General features: G+C 46.4%; 1 protein-coding gene across 7 annotated transcripts in view; it reads left to right on the top strand.

The window, feature by feature from the left end:
• Positions 1-10,476: 10,476 nt before the first annotated feature.
• Positions 10,477-23,487, top strand: part of WDFY3 (WD repeat and FYVE domain containing 3) — a 353,725-nt gene continuing 340,714 nt past the window's right edge. For all 7 annotated transcript variants that reach the window (XM_073637114.1, XM_073637120.1, XM_073637116.1 and 4 more), the window contains exon 1: positions 10,477-10,892. The gene's annotated coding sequence lies outside the window, so the exon portion shown is untranslated. The remainder of the gene's footprint in view (positions 10,893-23,487) is intronic.

The following is a 23,487-nucleotide window of genomic DNA, read 5'->3' as shown; positions in this document are numbered from 1 at the left end:
ATACAGTTGTGCTCAAAAGTTTACATACCCCGGCAGAATTTTTCCTTTCTTTGCCTTGTTTCAGGAATATGAATGATAACAAAAAAACTTTTTCTCCACTCATGGTCATTGGTTAGGTGAAGCCATTTATTGTGGCTTCACCCAAACTACTGTGTTTTCTCTTTTTAAATCTTAAAGACAACCAAAAACATATAAATGACCCCGATCAAAAGTTCACATACCCTGGTGATTTTGACCTGATAACATGCACAGAATTTGACACAAAAGGGTTTGAATGGCTACTAGAGGTAACATCCTTATCTGTGACCTGTTTGCTTGTAATCAGTGTGTGTGCATAAAAGCTGAGTGAATTTCTGGGATCCAGACAGACTCTTGCATCTTTCATCCAGCCACTGACGTTTCTGGATTGTGAGTCATGGGGAAAGCAAAAGAATTGTCAACGGATCTATGGGAAATGGTAGTTGAACTGTATAACACAGGAAAGGGATACAAAAAAATATCAAAGGAATTGATAATGCCAGTCAGAAGCATTCAAACTGTGATTAACAAATGGAAAATCAGGGTCTCTGTAAAAACCAAACCACGGTCAGGTAGACCAACAAAAATTTCAGCTACAACTGCCAGGAAAATTGTTCGGGATGCAAAGAAAAACCCACAAACAACATCAGCTGAAATTCAGGACTCTCTGAAAACTAGCGGTGTGGTTGTTACAAGATGCACAATAAGGAGGCACTTGAAGAAAAATGGGCTGCATGGTCGAGTCCCCAGAAGAAAGCCATTAATGCGCAAATGACACAAAGTATCTCACCTACAATACGCCAAACGGCACAGAGACAAGCCTCAAAACTTCTGGAATAAGGTAATTTGGAGTGATGAGACCAAAATTTTTGGCCAAAACTATAAACGTTACATTGAGAGAGAGGTCAACAAGGCGTATGATGAAAGGAACACCATTCCTACAGTAAAGCACGGAGGTGGATCACTGAAGCTTTGGGGATGTGTGAGCTACAAAGGCACAGGAAACTTGGTAAAACTTGAAGGAAAGATGAATGCAGCATATTATCAGCAAATACTGGAGGCAAATTTGCACTCATGAGCCTGGAAGTTGCGCATGGGACGTACTTGGACAGTCCAACATGACAATGATCCAAAACACAAGGCCAAATCGACCTGTCATTGGCTAGAGCAGAACAAAGTGAAGGTTCTGGAGTGGCCATCTCAGTCTCCTGACCTCAATATCATTGAGCCACTCTGGGGAGATCTCAAGCGTGCAGTTCATGCTAGACAGCCCAGGAATTTACAGGAACTGGAGGCTTTTTGCCAAGAAGAATGGGCAGCTTTACCATCTGAGAAAATAAAGAACCAGCTCCACAACTACCACAAAAGACTTCAAGCTGTCATTGATGTTAGAGGGGGCAGTACACGGTATTAAGAATTGGGGTATATGAACTTTTGATCAGGGTCATTTGGATGTTTTTGATTGTCATTAAGATTTAAAAAGAGAAAACACAGTAGTTTGACAATAAATGGCTTCACCCAACCAATAACCATGAGTGGAGAAAGTTTTTTGTTATCATTCATATTCTCTGAAACAAGGCAAAGAAAGGAAAAATTCTGCCAGGGTACGTAAACTTGTGAGCACAACTGTACATAGGGAATAATATAAAGTGCTTAATGCTCACTTCTCTCTTTCTGACCACAACCTACATACATTCTCTTCCGCACAATCCCCACTCCACAAACTTGCACACCCTTGCAGAAAAATCAAACACCTTGACCTACACTTACTCCCTAAATCCCTTCTCCCTCTTACAGACATTAGTCTCTTACACAATGCAGATGTTGTTACTGCATTATATAACACCACAGCAGCTGCAGCTCTCAATTCGGTCACCCCCCTCACACATAGCAAAGCTCGCACATTCAACAGGCAACCCTGGCACACCAACCTGACTAAAGAACTGCGACGGGCCTCCTGGGTTGCTGAGCGAAGATAGAAAAGGTCCCACCCCAACGAGCACTTCATCGCATTCAGACAGTCCCTCACTACTTTCAAGTCCACGCTCTCTGCAGCAAAACAAACATACTTCTCATCTCTCATATCCTCTCTGTCTCACAACCCTAAACAACTATTCAATTCTCTCCTCCGTCCTACAGCGCCTCCTCCCTCTCCTCTCATATCTCCGCTTTGCCTCTTTCTTCAAGCAGAAAATTGACTCCATCAGACAAAGCTTTTGCCTAAAATCACCACAGCCCCTCCTTATATCTACTCAACCCTCCTCCTCCAAAACCAGCTTCTCTACCATTACGGACGATCAACTTTCCTCTTTACTCTCCAAATCACACATCACCACCTGTGAACTTGACTCAGTCCTGTCCCACAACTGGTGTGTTCCCCTCATGCTTCAAACATGCCTCGATCACACCCATCCTCAAAAAGCCCTCCCTTGACCCATGCTCTGCGTCTAGCTATCGCCTCATATCACTTCTCCCCTATACCTCAAAACTACTGGAACAACACGTCCATTTTGAACTGTCCTCCCACCTCTCCTCCTGTTCCCTCTTTGACAGCTTACACTCTGGATTCCGACAGCACAATCCCACTGAAACTGCCCTGACTAAAGTCACCAATGACCTACTAACTGCCAAATCCAAGCAACGCTACTCTGTCCTCCTCCTCCTGGACCTGTCATCTGTCTTTGACACAGTGGACCATTCCCTCTTACTACAAATTCTCTGATCTCTTGGCATCACAGACCTGGCACTATCTTGGATCTCCTCATACCTAACAGACAGGACATTCAGCGTTGTAACATCCCTGGCGGCGTGCTTGCATGGTGCACCACCTCCCACCATGCAAGACCGCAATCTTACCTGTCAGTCCATGCTGCACTCTTTGCTCCAGTACCTGCTGTGTCCGTGTCTTGTCTGATTGCTTAGGGCATCGGCGCAGCTTTCTGCTTGTTTCTTATAGCTACCGTGTGCACAGTCCTAATGCGTCCCCAGCCTATTGCTATGAGTCACTAGATACTTAAACCCCCTCCACCCAGTAGGAGGGTCCTGAGCAACACTTTCACTCAGTTTGTCTTTTGAAACTGAGTTGCCAGGTCCTGTCCTGTATCTAGTCTGTTCTGCCACCCTGGGGGCTGAGTACCCAGGGCCGCTACCTGTACCTCTGACTTTTAGTCTGTTTCCGCCACCCTGGGGGCTGAGTTCCCAGGTTCGTTCCTGTATCTTGTTCCCGGTTCAGTTCCTGTCTGAACAGTGTCCTAGCCCGTTACTTGTTTCTCTCTATGTCTGTACCTTCCCTTTTCCTGCAGTGTCTGAACCTGCATCTAACTCCAACTCGTTGTCTCTGTACTTCTGTTTGTGAGTTTTGTGTCCACTCGCTACTTCATTGTAAGTACCTTGTGTGTATCTGGTTCTGCTTGTCCCCTTTCCCTGCCTCCGTATCTACCTCCTGTGTTCTAACCATCTTCCTGTATTTTCCAGTCTGTTCCATGTGAACAGAGCCCTGTGCCGTCTGCCTTCACCTTCTGCTCTGTTCTGCTCCGCTTGTTTACCGCACCTGCGGTTCTGTTCTGCTCTGCTTGTTCACCGCTCCGGCAGTTCCGCTCCGCTCTGCTTGTTCACCACACCTGCGGTTTTGCTCCGCTCTGCTTGTTCACTGCACCTGCGGTTTTGCTCCACTCTGCTTGTTCACCGCACCTGCGGTTTTGCTTCCCTCTGCTTGTTCACCGCACCTGCGGTTTTGCTCTGCTAGTCCACTGCACCTGCGGCTCTGTTCCTGTATCCCAGTCTGTACTGGTCCCTATACAGCCTGCGTTCATACCTGCCAGTATCTGCTTGTCTGCATTCCAGCCATGCCTGTCAGCACCCGCCTGTCTGCATACCAGCCATGCCTGCCCGTAACCCACCTGCCTTCATAACAGCCGTGCCTGCTAAGTACCCACCTGCAGTCATACCAGCCGTGCCTGCCAGTACCCACCTGTCTGCATACCAGCTAACCTGCCTGTTCCTGCATTCCCCGGTGTGGGTCAACAGCAGTGACCGGGGTCTGACCTGGAATAGCACCTGGTCCCTCTGTTCGGTTCCTCCCTGGTTCACGGAGTCGACTGAGCTGCCGTGCGATCTTGGTCGGACCGGGTTGATACTTAGTTACGCCCCTCCAGGCACTCCTCGCTTCATGGTCCAGTGGGATCACTAATCACGCTCACGCCAGTCAGTCCGGGCGCGAGCGTAACAGTTTGCTCAGGCCATGGTTCCCGTTGAGCCCCACAGCCCTTCGCTCTCAGAGACATTTGAATCCTTGTCTGGCGAATACGTGCACCAAGAATAATTTTTTTCTCAAGCTGAGGTCCAGGCGATTTACGCACCAGCCCAAATGGAGCTATCAGCACTCGTTCCTGCCACGGTATTATGGGGATCAAAAACAAAGCCCTGCGTTTGTGGAGCAATGTATGCTGCATTTCAAATTCTATGCTCACTATTTTCCCACTAATCGGGTGAAAGTAGCATTCATGATGTCCTATTTAGCGGGTGATGCCTTGAATTGGATCACCCCCCTATGGGAAGCATGGGATCCTAGCGTCTTTGAACTGCAGGCCTTCCTGGTGGCCTTTCTAATGGTCTTCGATGACCCTAACCCTGAGGCTTCTGCTAATGCTTCCATTCCCAGTATCCCGGAGCAGCCCCGATGGGTTATGTGTGTAGGTAGCCTACCAGTTCTCCAGCCTGAAGAGACTGCTGCCCACACAGAATCCACACAGGATGACAATGCTCCACAGAATACTTTCCTTCCCAACCTCAAGAGGCAGTCCAGACGTGCAAGGTGTAGAGGTAAACCGTCACGCCATGTTCTGTCCTCCCAAAGACCTCCTGTTCCCCAGCCTGTAGAGGCAGCTCTCCACACAGAATCCATGAAGGATGACTATGTTCGTCAGGCAAAGCAGAGGCCAGAACTCAGTCACAAAATCGGATTGCGGTCCCGCTGCGGTTGTTTGGGACCCCCTGACGGTCTTTGTCCAGCGAAGGTTGGAGAATCCCAAGACATTACGCCTGTAGGAGAGGCTGCCCTTGGCATTAGTGTTTCCTCTACACAGATGACCATGACTGTCTCCGTGGCAAGTGAAGGCCTCGGATTAACCGGAAGTTTTGGGCTTAAAGCCTTGAAGAGTCGGTGTTTGATTCCCGTCCGACAACTCCAGAAGCCGGTTTGGGCATTGTCAGCGGAAGGACGAGCCCTACTCAGAAACAGTCAAAATATGTCTGTACAAATTAAGCTCCAGATTGGAGCATTACACATGAAGAAGTTCACATTCCAGGTGCTGTCTGGTTTACCCACAGGTCGTCCAGAGCCGAGAGATCTAGTGCCCGCTCAGGTCTGGAGATCCTGCATTATGTTTCCTGGGGAACTGCTGAGGTGTAAGGGGTGTCCACTCCCCATATCTGCAGCACAGTCAGCAGTTTCTTCTTCTTCTTCACAAGATCTGCTAGTCGCTGACTCGCTGTGCGCTGAACTCTCCGAAGGAAGGGAAGCGGAGGCATTGTCCCCACACAGTCTCGACGATTGTACCAATGATCTGGCTTTAGGCACCGCCCCGCCTCGCAGACGTGTCATCTCAGAAACCAGACTGAGGTTGGTCCCTAAGCAAGGATCCTCCATCTCTAACAAATCTGGCAATAAGTCCATCAAGGCGGTGGCTACCTCCAAGTCTCTGCACCCCTCCAACCTGGTGGAGGACCTCCAGTTGTCCCGTGAATCCTTTTGGGTACTTCCTGATGATAACAAATGGAAAGAGACTTTTCTGCACCCTGTACCTGGTACTTCGCCCGCTTCATCCAGTAAGCTTGGCAAAGTGCATGTCAAGGCGGTGGTTTCCCCCGAGTCTCTGCACCCCTCCAACCCGGTGGAGGATCTCCAGTTGTCACGTGAATCCTTTGGGGGTGCTACCCGATATTAATAAGTGGAGAGAGACTTTCCTGTGTCCTGTTCCTGGTACCTCGCCCACTTCATCTGTTGCTGAGGATGGCCCGATGGAAGGAAGCATCCTAGTTACCAAGATGATGAGACTAGCTTTGTTCCCTCTAGTGGACAGAAGAGGAAATCTTCTTAAGGAGAAGGATCGGCCTCCAAATTCTCTGCAGAGAATCATTGCTGGCTGGAGGAAGAGGGGGCGTAAAGGGGGGGGGTACTGTAACATCCCTCGCGGCGTGCTTGCATGGTGCACCACCTCCCACCATGCAAGACCGCAATCTTACCTGTCAGTCCATGCTGCACTCTTTGCTCCAGTACCTGCTGTGTCCATGTCTCTTGTCTGATTGCTTAGGGCGTCGGCGCGGCTTTCTGCTTGTTTCTTATAGCTACTGTATGCACAGTCCTAATGCGTCCCCAGCCTATTGCTGTGAGTCACTAGATACTTAAACCCCCTCCACCCAGTAGGAGGGGCCTGAGCAACACTTTCACTCAGTTTGTCTTTTGAAACTGAGTTGCCAGGTCCTGTCCTGTATCTAGTTTGTTCTGCCACCCTGGGGGCTAAGTACCCAGGGCCGCTACCTGTACCTCTGACTTTTAGTCTGTTCCCGCCACCCTGGGGGCTGAGTACCCAGGGCCGCTACCTGTATCTCTGACTTCTAGTCTGTTTCCGCCTCCCTGGGGGCTGAGTTCCCAGGTTCGTTCCTGTATCTTGTTCCCAGTTCAGTTCCTGTCTGAACAGTGTCCTAGCCCGTTACTTGTTTCTCTCCATGTCCGTACCTTCCCTTTTCCTGCAGTGTCTGAACCTGCACCTAACTCCAACTCGTTGTCTCTGTACTTCTGTTTGTGAGTTTTGTGTCCACTCGCTACTTCATTGTAAGTACCTTGTGTATCTGGTTCTGCTTGTCCCCTTTCCCTGCCTCCGTATCTACCTCCTGTGTTCTAACCATCTTCCTGTATTTTCCAGTCTGTTTCATGTGAACAGAGCCCTGTCCTGTCTGCCTTCACCTTCTGCTCTGTTCCACTCTGCTTGTTCACAGCACCTGCGGTTTTGCTCCGCTCTGCTTGTTCACCGCACCTGCAGTTTTGCTCCGCTCTGCTTGCTCACCGCACCTGCTGTTTTGCTCTGCTAGTCCATCGCACCTGCGGCTCTGTTCCTGTATCCCAGTCTGTACTGGTCCCTATACAGCCTGCGTTCATACCTGCCAGTATCTGCCTGTCTGCTTTCCAGCCGTGTCTGTCAGCACCCGCCTGTCTGCATACCAGCCGTGCCTACCAGTAACCACCTGCCTTCATAACAGCCGTGCCTGCTAAGTACCCACCTGCCGTCATACCAGCCGTGCCTGCCAGTACCAACCTGTCTGCATACAAGCTAACCTGCCTGTTCCTGCATTCCCCGGTGTGGGTCAACAGCTGTGACCGGGGTCTGACCTGGAGTAGCACCTGGTCCCTCTGCTCGGTTCCTCCCTGGTTCACGGAGTCGACTGAGCCGCCGTGCGACCTTGGTCGGACCAGGTTGATACTTAGTTACGCCCCTCCAGGCACTCCTCGGTTCATGGTCCAGTGGGATCACTAATCACGCTCATGCCAGTCAGTCCGGGTGCGAGCATAACAAGCGTCTCCCACTCACACACCACCATCTCATCTCGCCCCTATCTGTCGGTGTCCCCAAATGTTTAGTTCTTGGACACTGCTCTTCTGCATCTACGCCTTCGGCTTGGGACAGCTCATAGAGTCCCATGGCTTTCAGTATCACCTCTATGCTGATGACACACAGAGCTACCTCTCTGAACCTGATATCACCTCCTTTCTTACCAGAATCCCACAATGCCTGTCCGCCATCCTTCTTCCCTACTAGATTTCTAAAACTTAACATGGATAAAACTGAATTCATTATCTTTCCACCATCTCACTCAACCCTCCCATCTGACCTATCCATCATAGCCAATGGCTGCTCGCTCTCTCCAGTTCCACAATCTCGCTGCCTCGGGGTAACCCTGGACTCTAATCTCTCTTTCAAACCACATATCCAAGCCCTTTCCACTTCCTGCTGACTCCAACTCAAAAATATCTCCCGGATCCACACATTCCTCAACCATAACTCTGCAAAAACACTAGCGCACGCCCTCATCATCTCACGCCTCGACTACTGCAACCTCCTGCTATGTGGCCTCCCCTCTAACACTCTCGTCCCTTCCAATCTATCCTAAACTCTGCTACCCGATTAAATCCACCTGTCCCCCCGCTATTCCCCAGCCTCTCCTTTCTGTCAATCCCTTCACTGGCTCCTCATTGCCCATAGACTCCAGTTCAAAACGCTAACCATGGCATACAAAGTCATCTACAACCTGTCTCTGTTAGAACCCTCCTGTTAGTTTTTTCTATCTTGTGTTTTGCGGTCACGTGACCATCTGCCTATATATTCCAGCTCCGCCCTTCTGGCTTTGCTGGACTTCAGTGTTGTTTGACTGTCTCTCTAGCCAGGTGCTTCGGTGCCTATCTCTGTCTAGTTCGCTTGGTCCTCTGGGACCTCTAGTACTTTTTGTCAGTTTGTCTTTTGTGTTCTGCAGCAACTTCTGTTAGGAGGTGTCCCATTTTTGTCCCAGTCCTTAGTACTTTTAGGGACCCCTCCCTTATTTCTATAGGTCTTCGTTCAGACTAGCCGAGGACAAAGGCGGGTCTGTTCACTAGTAACAGGCAGCCCGCTACATCGTAGGGATTCAGCTTAGTCTTACTGTAGGGACAGCTTTCCCCTATCTTTCCTTAGTTTATGTTGCAGATCATAACAGTCTCCTCCATACATCTGTGACCTCGTCTCCCGGTACTTACCTGCACGCAACCTCCGATCCTCACAAGATCTCCTTCTCTACTCCTCTCTTATCTCCTCTTCCCACAATCGCATACAAGATTTCTCCCGTGCATCCCCCCTACTCTGGAACTCTTTATCCCAACATATTAGGCTCTCGCCTACCGTGGAAACTTTCAAAAGGAACCTGAAGACCTACCTCTTCCGACAAGCCTACAATCTGCAGTAACCACCGCTACATCATACTGCTGCATGACCAGCTCGGCCCCCACCTACTGTATCCTCACCCATCCCTTGTAGATTGTGAGCCCTCGTGGGCAGGGTCCTTTCTCCTCCTGTACCAGTCGCTGACTTGTATTGTTCAAGATTTGTACTTGTTGTTTGCTATGAATACCCCTTACACATGTAAAGCGCCATGGAATAAATGGCGCTATAATAATGAATAATAATAATAGTGCAATGAACAGACATGATAAGGGTCTACTACTAGTGAAGTACTGTAGTAAGCATGATTATAATCGTCAGTAAAAACCCCACATTGCATTGTGTCATTGCATTATATCGCCCAATTGAGGGTGCGCCTGAATCCTGATTTGAGGGGGCTTCAGGCGGAACCACCAAATGCACTGCAGAAACGCAGTGAACAGGGCCAGAAGTCTGGATTTGTATGGAGCAAACACGCGCTGGTAACTTACAGATCCCTCAAACTAGGTTCACACCATGTTTTAGCCACACGTCAGTGACTCTGTACGTGCTTCCGTCTGAAGTCTTGGAATACAGGATTCAGGCGTATCCACCAACAGGAACTTTGACTTAAATGCAGCAGACAGTCACTTTGTGCCCTATGTAACCTCATTTCCAACAAAGTTCGTCTTTTTTTGGAGGGCACAATAACGTGGTGGACTGTGCTTTTGTGCACATCAGAAAGACGGAATTTGCTGAAATTGAGGCCAAACAGAGCACAAGGTGTCTCCGTCTGCTTCATTAAAGTCAATGGCCCTGCCGGTGGGTAACATTTTTTCAGTTTCAGACGGAAGCCTCGAAGGAGTCACTGGCAAAGACTTAATGTGAATTCAGTCTGAGATGAAGTAAACACTGAAACATGGCATCTAAGTGGTCATGCGACAGGGTGTCCTCTGTCCATTGAGCGACTTCTAATGACAGTCACCTTGGAGGACCAGACGTACCCTCTTGTTAGTCAGTGGTGTGTTGGGTACCCCTGTGGTATGGCGTGATACATTTGGCTCCTATTATAACTGGAGGTCACAATTTAGATGTTTACACCGTCCGAGTAGATTTTCTGCTCAGAATGCCAGGAAAGATGAGAGCAGACCGCCCCTAATGAATTATATAGGGGCATTGCGAATATATCGTGGTGTATGTCATTTTTCTAGGAAAAATAGTGCGTCATAAAACAGATTCTGCCACGGAGGCTCCTAATGTAGATGGGCACATAGCGATATTGGTCGTCTAACTTTATTGAGCGTTACAGGATGGCACATTCCAGGATTGGGGATGCTTGGGGGGGCACATAACATTACCATGGAGTACAGTCCAGACTGGCATTCCAGGAGCCATTGTGCCCTGACAATACAACAAAGCAGAGAGGGAAGTGACCATCCATTCTCCTCTGCTGCCAGGGGAGCGACATAGGAGCCAGGCAGTGTCATCACAGCGGAGGGGGAAGGGAGGGACGGAGGGAGAGGGAAGATCTCCGACTGAGTCAGGAAGAGGGAGGAGGAATAAAGATTAAAAATGGCCACCAGCAGCTGCTGGCAATAGCAACAACTCCTGACTTTCCGGGATAGGCAGAGTGGCCGGGCAGCACTGATGGAAGGGAAGAGGGCAGAGAGCTGGCACTGATCTGCGGGCACACACTGGATCCCAGGCAGCCTCAGCCCCATTCCTTTCTCTCCTCACCTTGACACTTGGATGATCGCATTGTTTCCTTCTGATCAGTACATTGTACCCGCACTGGCACCCGGTACCCGTGGATTTACCTAGGAAGAATCGGTGGGCATGAGCATGCCAGGAGGAGCAGCAGCCGGTGCACTGCATTAAAGGAGGAGGAATTAAATAGCCCCTCTCCATCCTGTGCCACCCTGCACTGAGGTGAGTGGCCGTGCCATGATGAGTGCTGCCCAGTAGTCGTGTGCCATCCCTGGAGACCTGGGCCTGCTACAGGCAGGGCAGCAATGACTGCAGCTTGGTGTGTTGTGGCCTCTGCAGATCTGGGAGCCACTCAATGCTCATGGCTTGTGTGCTTTACAGCATCCATTGTCACCTGTTCTGGGCTACATGCCCCCCTAGCCCACCACTGCTGGGTATAACATCCTGTCCCCAGTGCTCTGATGATGACCCAGCATGGTCACTAATGAGCAGAAGTGGGATTTCATGCAGAGCATTTCCCCATCAGATCTGCTCTGTCTGGATGAATAGGAATGACCAGTTATTACAGCACCAATGGGAGTTGTGATCTGGTGCAGCATAGACATCTGGAGTGGTGGGGAAGCGGGCACCCGCTCATGTCATGGCTATAGAATCCATGTCACAATAGTGCTGGTCTCCACTTGTGAACCAGACAGCTCAGGATGAACAGTGCTTTTGGTTCTATAGAGATGGGAAAATACAGGATATTTTAGGAAGATTGTAAGGTGAATTGATTCTGCATCCATAACTGCCGTTTGATAAGGCGTCTTGTTATCTAATACACCAGGCATACAGATAAGTGGGCACATTTTACAACTGGCAGTGTCACAGATCATGATCTGGTCTCCGTCCTATGATCTGAGAGTCGCCAATAGCCCACCTACTATAGACTGGTATCAGGAATCCTATTACATTGCTGGATGGCATCATTGGTATGTTGCCCCCACTGGATAGGGAGGAATGTGATGTCTTGGTGGAGAGATTGTGCCTTGTTCTCCATTTATTCTTTCTAACTTTTGCCTGATCAGTCGTGGGATTTATTAAGGTCTCCCCTTGTTTTTAAGCTAAGCAATAAGGAGCAGACTGAATGTAATTTATTACCGGCTATTAATATAGCACCAACATAGCCTAGAGCGTTGTCCAGAGAATGGGCTCTATAGGGGAGGCTGCAGACTGTAGGTCATACAATGGGAGGAGACCACCTCAGACCTGTCCTAGTAGCCTGGAACACTGTACTGGCACTGCAATATATATAATGCATTAGTAATTTTTAACCATTTGCCGTCTGTGTAGAAGCCTGGCTTGATGCTACAGAGGGTATGGTCTTGGCCGCTTTCCCGTCAGAGCTTGACCTCCTCTAATCTGCTGAGGTGCATTGATTGTGTGGATGGATCATGTGATGCTGCTAGTTCCTCTGAGTTCCATTAGGCTTTTTCTTTTCCCAATCCATCTGATTATCTCTACCATGTGGTTCTATATCAGGCCTATATGATGCCTACTTACTGCAGTCATTAGTGCCGGAAGGGTCTTCTGGTCACATATATCTGACCCTGGTTTATAAGGTTATACTAGGAATCTATAAGGGAATTGCCCAATCACAATATATAATGGTATTGATGCAGCACTCGGGTGATTACATTCAGATCTGCTGGGAAGTCCACGTTGTCCTGCAGATCCGTTATTTGACTCGGCAGTTTTATGACATCCTGTGGCCTGGAGTCCATTGACAGATCTGCAGCTTGACATGGTTGTTCTGTTTTAAGACCTCATTCAGATGTAAAGTTTTTCTTGTACTTGCATTTGAATGAACCCTAAGATTGCCTATACAACATCGAAAGCCGTTAAAGGGGTTGACCGGCCAAAGGGTACAAGTCTACTTTCACCCTATGACTGCTGGCATCGGAAGTGGATGGTCATGTAACCACAAAGTATGTATACTTCGGCCACATTCCTACTAGACATGTCTGGCTTTGCTCAATACAGTTGCATTGAGTGAGGCTGTGCACATCTAGTTGGCACGTGATCGCATTTATGCGAATCATACTTGGTCACACATCCGCTGCTCTCAGTGCCGGCGCCAGAGAACCCTCATGGTGTGCAGTATGAGTGATGTGAGGATGCAAAAGTCTGCAGTCACATAGACTTGTACCCTATGGCTGGTCAATCCCTTTAAGTCTCATTCAGATGTCTGTGCAAATTGGTCCGAGATTGGATCGCAATGCACAGACTGTCCACAGGTGTGACACCCATTTCTCCCACCTCCTATACACATGTATGCTAGACTAGGCCAAACCTGCATATGTTCTCAGGAGTAAACCACCCCGGAGGATTAGGCATGTTCAATTTCATCAATGCCAAAAACTCTCCTTTGCTTCTACCATTTGCCACTGGGGAACTTGGAGATTTGGGACACCTCCTACACATTACATCAGGGGTCTCAAACTCGGCTGGGTATATGGGCCGCACACGGAAGAAAATTTAATTTGGGGGACCGCATTCTTTGCAGGACAAAGTGACATTTTTAGTGATGCCATTTTTTTTTCTATACACCTTTTGAACATTTTTGCTGTTTATTTTTTATAGCTTGGGTCGTTATGGATGTGGCGATAATAAAACATGCACTTTTTTTGGTTACTTTAGTTTAGATATAAAGCAGCATTTTTAGTGGCAAAATATTTTTTCATGCTTTTATTTTGAAGTTTTTCTGCCAAAATCTTGTAGTAATGTGCCCCACCCTGGTCTGCATCTTGTAATGTCCCCCATCTTGTCGTAATATTCCATACTGGTCCCTATCTTGTTGTAATGTCTCCCATCCTGGGCCCCATATTGTCGTAATGTCACATACCGGTCCCCATATTGTAGATATGTCCCCATCTTGTAGTAATGCCCCATCCTGGTCCCCATCTTGTAGGAATGTCCCATCCTGGTCCCCATCTTGTAGGACTGTCCCCAGCCTGGTCCCCCTCTTTTAGGACTGTCCCCAGCCTGGTCCCCCTCTTTTAGGACTGTCCCCAGCCTGGTCCCCCTCTTTTAGGACTGTCCCCAGCCTGGTCCCCCTCTTTTAGGACTGTCCCCAGCCTGGTCCCCCTCTTTTAGGACTGTCCCCAGCCTGGTTCCCCTCTTTTAGGACTGTCCCCAGCCTGGTCCCCCTCTTTTAGGACTGTCCCCAGCCTGGTCCCCCTCTTTTAGGACTGTCCCCAGCCTTGTCCCCCTCTTGGAGGACTGTCTCCAGCCTGGTCCCCCTCTTGGAGGACTGTCTCCAGCCTGGTCCCCCTCTTGGAGGACTGTCTCCAGCCTGGTCCCCCTCTTGGAGGACTGTCTCCAGCCTGGTCCCCCTCTTGGAGGACTGTCCCTTGTGCTGTTCTACACATACAAGAGAAGAAAAGAAAAAAAAAAAAGAAGATTCTTCTCACCTGTCCTCCGTTCCCTCGGCGTCCTTTCTGCACCTGTGGCCCGCAGGCACCATAGACCCTGATCGCGGCCCCGTCCAGGAGCTGCCACATCTGCGCTTCAGTTCAGTGTATTGCCGCGCAGAGACCGGCTCTCTGCGCAGCAATACCAGTGTCAGCCGCCGGCCTATCAGAGGCCAGCAGCTGACATCTGCGCGTGTCAGTGACGTCATACGCTGCTGCGCTGGGACACATATCAGCTGCTGGCCTCTGATAGGCTGGCGGCTGCCACTGGTATTGCTGCGCAGAGAGCCGGTCTCTGCGCAGCAATACACTGAACTGAAGCGCAGCTGCGGCAGCTCCTGGACGGGGCCGCGATCGGGGTCTATGGTGCCTGCGAGCCGCATGCGGGCCCCGTGTGTGAGACCCCTGCATTAGATGATGAATTGGTCTGATATTCATCAAGTGTATGGCCACCTTAATGGAGCATTTAAAAATATATATTTTTAGGGAAGTGTAAGCCTCTGTTAACATATACGTCATGGTTTCCATTACATGTAGAAACCACGAGACTGTGCTGGATCTGTTACTTTTACAGGAAATACAAATGTGTAGGGAAAAATCATGTGGCCGACCAACAAGCTATGAGAAACCCCACACCATATGCAGTGTGGGTAGCACCGCATGATAGATGTATGAGAATCGCTGGATGCCCAGCTCTCTGAGGGCACATCAGCCAAGTGCTGGAAGTTGCCTTCAAGGTGGAGATAATAGTAGTATGCCCTTACAGCGCAGGCTGTTTGTGTACCGGGATGTCCACTAAGGAGAGAAAAGAAAACTCTTGTGGTTTGCCACCGATTTGTCCCTTTCTGCCACTAGTGAAATTGTGTAACCTTTAGTTCCATGTAAGATAACAGACTGTGAAGCATTAACATAGGATGGATATTAGTGTAAGGAGCAATCGTATCTATGAATATTGCATATAATAAAAAAACAAGAAAATGTGAATTCAACATTATTTCACTTTTACCAGGGATGTAGGTATTGTGACTGCTACCTCTGCGCTCACATTTGGGCTTGGCGCCAGTCTTACTGTAAAATAAAAAGTATACAGCCCTCTGTATATGAAATAACAATATTTTTTACAGTTAAATAAATGGGATAGGCTAAAAGAACCCACTGTTGGCCTCCATCTTGTAAATGGAGGTCTAACGGAACCCGCTGTTGGCCTCCATCTTGTAAATGGAGGTCTAACGGAACCCGCTGTTGGCCTCCATCTTGTAAATGGGGGTCTATTGTAAAGTATACTCCTGATAAAGCTCCCAGTGTATACTATAGGCTAAGCTCCCAAACCCAGTATGCGCTCCGCTTTAAGCAGGATTCATGCAGCCATGTTTTGTGGTCTGAGTAGAGACTGCAATGTGCGGACCTACTGTGGGTCTCCTGACCTGAACTCGACCGCTTAATACAGGGGCTTGTGAAAGTATTCACCCCCTTGGCATTTTTTTGTGTTTTGCTACCTCATAATCTGGAATTTCACTTTTTTTTGAGGATTTGCATCAGTTCATGTAGAGAACATGCCTACACTACAACTGTGAACATCTGGTTTTCTTTTTTTTGTGAAGCAAACAACAAATAGGGCAAAATAACTGAAAATTTCAGTTTGCAGAACTATTCACCCCCACCCCACCCTAAAGTCAGTACTTTGTAGACCCTCCTTTTTCAGCAATTAAAGCTGCAAGTCGCTTTGGATAAGTCCATATGAGCTTGCCCATTCCTCAAGGCAAAACTGCTCCAGCTCTTTAAAGTTAGGCCTCGAGGTTCAAATAAACTGAATTCTTTTCCAAAATACATCTGTTGCATAATTGCAAAGGGAAGAAGAGGAGCCTGATTTATTATGGGTTCCATCAGGGTTCTGTTATGTGTCCGCTTTTAGAATAGAGGAAAAAACGCATCATGCAGAATTTTCCAGTCTAAAAACTAATGCAAAACAGGACCCAGACAGAACCCTTAGGCGACGGCCCCACTATCAGTATCCGGTCAGTATTTTTTCTCAGGAGTGGGAGCCAAAACCAGGAGTGGGTGATAAATGCAGAATTCATGCACTTGTTTATATTATACCTTTTTTCTCTGATTGTTCCTCACCTGGTTTTGACTCCCAGTTCTCAGAAAAAATACTGACCAAATACTGATAGTGGGACCGTGGCCTTAGTTGGTTTCCTCTGGTGAATAGCAATCTTCAAGTCTGACCACAGATTCTAAATTGAATTATTAAAGTCTGAGCTTTGACTGGGCCACTCCAAACATTTACACGTTTCCCCTTAAACCACTTGAGTGTTGCGTTAGCAGTTTGTTTTGGGTCATTGCCTTGTTGGAAGGTGAACCTCCGTCCTAATCTTAAATAACTGACAGACTGAAATAGGTTTGCTCTAAAATACCCCTGTACTTCACACCATCCATCTTTCCCCTCGACACGGACCATTTTCCCTGTCCCTGCTACCGAAAAACATCTCCACAGCATGATGCTGCAACCACCATGTTTCACTGTGGGGATGGTGTTCTTGTAGTGACTAGCTGTGTTGGTTTGATACCAGACATAATATTTACTTTGGTGGCCAAAAAGTTAAATTTTGGTCTCATCTAATCACTGGTTGTAATGTAAAAGGGGAGGGTGAATACTTTCGCAAGCCACTGTATATGCCTATAAGGCTGTCGAGTTTCGGTCCGTACATCACGGTCTGTGCTCGAACCACGAAATCTGAAGGTCTGAAGCCGGCTTAAGACTGTAAGTATTTTCATAACAACCAAGGACTGTATATTTGCGGCGCATGGCTGTGGGCTTTTATCATGTGCAGTTGTAAGTTTATTGCACAGGGTTAAAGGTGATGTCCACCTTCAGTAAAGTGGTCACAATAGTGTGTAAAATACATAAAATAAATATCTCATCATGTACTCGCCCTTCTTGGGTCCAGCTCCGGTTTCCCATCTCTGCAGAACATTTTCCCAGAAGGATTGTTGTTTGTCAAGGTGTTCATTGGCAAAGATCAGTAGTTCCTTTTTATGTTTTTTCTTCCGCATTGTTTTCTTCCTTGGCCTTCGCCCATAAAGCTCTGCTTGGTTTAGTGTGCAGCGTATGGTACTTGTTGAAACCATGACCCCAGACTGTTCTAGATTGGCTTTCAGGTCTTTGGATGTTTTGACGTGTTTTTTTTTTTTTTTTTTACACCATTCGCACCAACCTTCGAAGACATCTCTTGTCAATTTTCCTCTTTCTCCCACGTTCAGGGAGGTTCTTGACGGCTCCTTGCCTGGCAGACTTCTTAATAACATTGTGCACTGTTGAAACTGGGATACCACGGTCTTTGGAGACCTTATACCCTTTGGAAGTCTTGTGTTTCTAATAATAGCAGTTCAGATATCCTCAGACAGCTCCTTTTGTCTGCACCATTATGACAAAGGAACAGGGCCTACCATGTGACTGGTTAAAACAGTGAGGTCATCATTCATTGGCTTATTCATGTCACATGGGCACCGACCATTAATCACAGGTGAATCTTTGTGATTTACCACAGGCAAGTCAAAATATGTTTCCATACTAAATTAATGTAAAGGGTGCCAATACCAGTGACACAGCAAGCTTTATGTTTTTCTAGTTTTCCCTCCCATTGTTTTTGGTTTTAAATGATTGTTTATCATTTGCTCTTTTGTATTTAACAGGAGTGCTCTATACAAAAAAACTGTTTCCCTTGATTCATTTTTTTCTGGATATATATTCCACATTATGTAGTTAAACTTCATGGGTGCCAATACCGATGAGCAGAACCGTAACATTGGTAAAAAATGAACAGCACATGGACCAAACAGAGAAAGCACTAGGACCAAAATTACGTTTGTTTGACCCTGCCCTGAGTTTTTGGAGCAAAAACTCTACAGTCAAATCTTGTGGTGTTTCTGCTCTAAAAGCTCAATGTGAATTCACCCTAAGGCCTGGACATTAGGGAGTTGAAGAACCGAATAGGTTGGCAGCCTTGATATTCACTTCTAGATCAGTCTGGTTCATGCGGTTTAATTATAAACTGAATCTGAACAGTATTAAATCAGTTATTGGTTGGCGTACTTTGTAGCAGAAGCATGCTCCACAATGTTCATCCATTTTGTGGTACATGGTGTTGCGCATTAGGCTACACCCCCTTAGTCAGGCAACATGTAAAAAGTATCTCAAATATAAAATTAATATGATGCAAGTCGTGAAACACAGAATATTAGTGAAATTTGCCCAATACACCAATGTGTCAGTTTCTCTTTAAAGCACTCTGTCGGCAGGTTTTTACAGTGTAATCTGATCACCGTAATGTAGGGGCAAAGAGCCTGATTCCAGTGATGTCTCACTTATTAGTCTGTGTCTTGCTGTTTCAATACAATGAGTGTTTTATCAGTGGGAGATTATCACTACAGGACAAGCTGCCTTGTGCCTCCTGGTCCAACCAAGCCTCCACCACAGATTAGCTGCTTTCTGTCACTATACAATGGACATGCAAAGCTGCCAATCAGTGATGTGGGCGGGTCTGCTAATTCTGCAACAGAGAAAACTGTGACTCTATCATAACTACAGTAAACTAACATAGCTGGAATCAGGGTCTCTGTTTCTTCATCATGCTCCTGTCAGATTCCCTGTCTGGTTTACACTTTTGTCCTGAGAAACACACTTATATGCGAGGGGTTCTACTAAAAAGGTATCTTATGTGTCTGTACCCAATGTCAGTAGTATGTGTTTTGCATTAAAGCGCACCTGTCAGCAGGATTGTGCTCAGTAAACTACACACAATGCCAGGTGGGCGACATTACACAGATTAATATGATACCTTGGTTGATGAAATCAGTCCTGTGGTTCTTGTGTAATCTTTACATTCAGTTTGGAGATAATGATGTGCTTGTGCTACGGGGCGGCCTGTGGGGTGGGCTCTATCTGGTGCTCTGCTTATTCATCTCCAGTCTAAGAGCAGAAAAATACCAGCACCTCTGCACCATTCATAGCCCTTGCAGCATACCAGTATATCTGTGGGATTCTTTTACACACCTCCTCCCATTTTTAACCTGGTGCTATTGTCCCTGTTGAAGCGCGAAACGGCCATCGTCCCAACAGTGTATCACATGCTCCCCTGCCTATCTGTTTTTACTATGGATCAAGAATAAAGGAGTGTTTTTTACATTTACCAGTGAGTGCTATTTTTTTTTTCTCTTTTAAGGCCCTTACATATTCATCTGTATGCTCATATGGCAGCTCACTGTGCCTTTACTGACCTGCCTCCTATTTTACATAATGAATCTAGTAGTGTGGGGCTAGGTAAGATAGGAGGCAGGTCAGTGAGCGATCAGTGAGCTGTCATAAGAGCATACAGATGAATATGGAAGCAGAGCACCAGATAGAGCGCCCCCCACTGGCCACCCCGAAGCATGAGCATATCATTATCTCCAAACTGAATGTAAAGATTACACAAGAACCACAGCACGGAGTTCATCAACCAAGGTATCATATTAATCAGAGTAATGTCGCCCACCTGATAGTGTATGTAGTTTACTGAGCACAATCCTGCTGACAGGTGCGCTTAAATAGGTTTGAAATTGCTGATGTTGATATGTTGTGTTGGAGGATATATGTGTTGCTACTTAAAGAGAACCTGTTCGCTTAATCCAGGTCCCCCAAACCGCCACCATGTATTTGTTGATCCTTTTTACTCTCCCTAGCAAGCCCCCTTTTTGTGCCTTACTGATTTCTGCATATACCTAAAATCCGTTTTATAACTGGACTTGTGATATGCTATTTAATGGGTGACTATTTAGAGGGGGGGGGTTGTTTTCCCCAGACTAATCGACCCTCTAATTGTGTTCTCACACCCACAGTGAGTGATCTGATGCAAGAGCGGCATCAGCACTGTCTCTTTTGAGGATCTCTGCCTCTCTGACCATGCGCAGTGAAGCCTGGTGTGCACACCCCGGCTTATCGGAGCACTGCGCATGCATAGGGAGGAAGCGGTGACATAGGATTCAGCCAGCCATTACCGCTGGCTCTGGAAATCACATGGGTGGCTGAGTCCTGCTTCCCTGGCCATGCGCAGTGCGCCGATGAAGCTGGGGTGCGTACACCTGGCTTCGGTGAAATGTCAAGGTGACAGGTGTATGTAAACGGCCAGCAGTGATGTCGCTCTTGCAAATCATGTCACTCATGCCCACAGGGGCGTGATAACATGATTATTCTGGGGAAAATGGCCTCCCCTACGACTAGTCACCCGCTAATTACCATATTGCCACCGCAGTTATAACATTGGTTTTAGGAATATGCAGAAATCAATATTCCACTGAAAGAGTCTTTTTAGTAATGCCATAAAAGGGATCAATAAATACATGGTGGTGGTTTGGTGAAGCTGACCAGTTCCCTTTAACAACAAAAAAGCTCTAACCGTAGTCTTAAAAATATGAATGTACTCCAATGTCCTGCACTATAAGTATTTTTCTATTGAAACTGTAGGTTGCCATGAGGCTATGTGCCCACGATGCAGAATTGAAGCAGAAAATTTCCGCAGCGTTTCTGCATGTTCTTGGCAGTAAAAACGCTTGCGGATTGTACACGCGTTTTTACATGCGGATTTGACTTGCTTTTTTCAAATGCATTGTGACCTCAAATCCGCATGCGGAAACGCACAAATAATGGACATCCTGCGGATTCCGCAGCATGTGCACAGAACATGCAGATTTTCATTGGGGATCATGGGGCACGGATTACCAAGCGTTTTTCAAGCGTTTACGCTGCGGAAATTCCACATCAAAAACACTTGAAAAACGCATAGTGGGCACGCAGCCTCAGATTAGGCTTGTAACTCGGTCAGATTTCTGCCAATCAACTATATACCAAGTTGATCGGTCTATTTCAGAACCTTTTTATATGGGCTGATATAAACTATACCTGGACAGAGTGTGTTGTGTGTTTTTTTTTTTTTTTTTAAATTGAAAACACTATACAGCATGGATGGTGTCGGCAGCATATGTACTGCCGACAATGATGATTCATAGGTTTAAATAAGTGATCGAAATAGCCAATAAAGGTGCATTTTGCTCATTTGCTGGCTGATTGGTGGGATGTTTACATGGGCTATTGATTGTGGATGAGTGTTCTTATGAATGCTCATTCAACCAATTTATTGGACTGTTAAAGGACCTCACGGAAGCTACTTATATTATGTTATGGGCTTACCTGGGGAAGTGGATTCTCTAAGCTGTAGGTCAGGGTAAGCAACATTGACCAAAGACGATGGAGCAGCGGAGCGGGATGGCACATGTATTAGTGTTGAATGGGACAACATGGTATGCAAGGTGACAGGCTGACAAGTGGAGCAGGAAACACCATAAGACACGGAGCCAGGAATGTGTGGCTTTACTCATGAACAGTAGATCAATAGTCTATAGCAGACAGATGGTTAAAAGCAGAGTTGTATGTTATCAGCAGACAGATGGTCAATCCCCGAGACGTATGCAGTCAACAGCCGTGATGCACAGGTCCAGTGGCTACTTGCATGCAGAAATGATTACACACTATTGCAGCAGAGTTGTGTGCATAGCTCCAGTATTTGCAGGGAATAGTTTGTTATGCTTACAGCAGACTAATGGTTAACTGCAGATCTGAGCTAGGAAGTAATTGCAGATGGTGATAAACTAGCAGAAGTTCACTGAAGAGATTATTAGCTAGCTGAGTGAAGTGGATGGTGAGGCAAACTCCTAAAAGTACACGTGGTAACAGAATTCCATGCTTACTGAATACTCAGCACATAGCTCTTGGAGTTTGGCTTAAATAGTTATTTCAAAGGTGGTTGTTGGGAGACTACAATAACCTGTCAGTAACAGACTTACACAAAGGAAACTAGCCCCATGGGTTGGAACCAGAAGCCTGAGTTAGAACAGGCGAGTAACCTTTAGGAACCAACTTTACATTGTTCATGGCCCAGTCATGAAGTACCGTACTTCCATGTGTATCAAAGAAAATCTAAAGTTTGCCGTATAGATTTATTTTGTGTAAGTCTTATGGCAATACCTGTTAGGAAATGAATGAGCTTGTCTTAAATGTTGATGTCAGATTTCCTAGCAAGTCTCTATGGAATGAAGTTGCAGCAGAAGAGTTTTACAAGGAAGGCTTAAATATCTGGTCACATCGCCTCTAGGGTAATGTTGTAAACTAGACATGAGCACATTCACACGCCTTTCATTTTTGCTCTTGTAGAAAGTGGAAGTCATGCCATGGTTTACTAAATGGTGTATCCTCAAGGGTCAAATTCATGTTTTGTACAGTGTATAGACTGCATTCTGCATATTGCTATCTTTATTAAGGGGAATATGTCATCAGAAAATGACCTTATGTTTTATATCTGGCTTTTTTGTTCCATTTACAATACATTGTATCCCCAATAGAAAGTACTCTCCTCGGGAGAAGTTTTTCCTATTGTGATAAATATCTATTTTCATGTCCCCATTTCCCGACAAGTGTTCCAGTAGTTAGAACAACTGCACTCATTTTATCAGTGGCTCGCTTTATAACTGCACTACAAATCTCTAGCATGAAAAGTTGGATGAGTGCTATGGATTTAGTGTTCCATCCTGTCCTACAATGGCTATTGATTTACATCATAACCCTTTAACTCAGTCTGTCTGATTAGGATGATCACCATTATATCACACATCCAGATTCTAGCTGCTGCAGCATAGTTAAAAATAAAAAAAAAAGTTAAATGGGTTATCTAGGTTTGGCACAAAAGTCTGCAGACAGTGACTGTCGTGTAGAAAAAAAAATCATAATAAGAATCATTTCAGAACTTTTTCAACCTTTTCTGTCACCTAGGATCTGTACAAATCAATTGAAAAACAAACTGGAATTTTTACAGTTTCGGGTGGCTAAAATATTGTGGTTGCATAAATATGCACCTTATTTAAATGAATCCTTTTTGAAGTAGCCTTTAAATTTATGACAGCATTCAGTCTTTTTGGGAAGGAGCCTATCAGCATGGCATATAGAATTGTCAGTCTTTGCCCACTCTTCCTTGTAGTAGCGCTCTAAATCTGTCAGATTGGAAGGGCATCTCCTGTGTACAGCACGCTCGTCAGGTCAACACACAGATTTTCAATTGGATTCAGGTCTGGGCTCTAGCTGAACTTTTCCAATACTTCAGTCTTCTTCTGGTGAAGCCATTATTTTATTGATTTGTGCTAAAAGATGAAGATAAAGAAGAATTTTACATTTTAAGCAGAAGCCTGAAGGCTTTGATGCACAATTACTTGATATTTGTAACTGTTCATAATTCCCTACACCTTGACTAAAGCTCCTGCTGAAAAACAGTCCCAAAACA

The sequence above is a fragment of the Phyllobates terribilis genome, unplaced genomic scaffold, assembly GCF_046119375.1.
Source record: "Phyllobates terribilis strain yellow unplaced genomic scaffold, ASM4611937v1 Scaffold_1__5_contigs__length_1240528914, whole genome shotgun sequence".
Classification (NCBI taxonomy): Eukaryota; Metazoa; Chordata; class Amphibia; order Anura; family Dendrobatidae; genus Phyllobates; species Phyllobates terribilis.
This window is presented reverse-complemented; position numbering and strand designations above follow the sequence as displayed.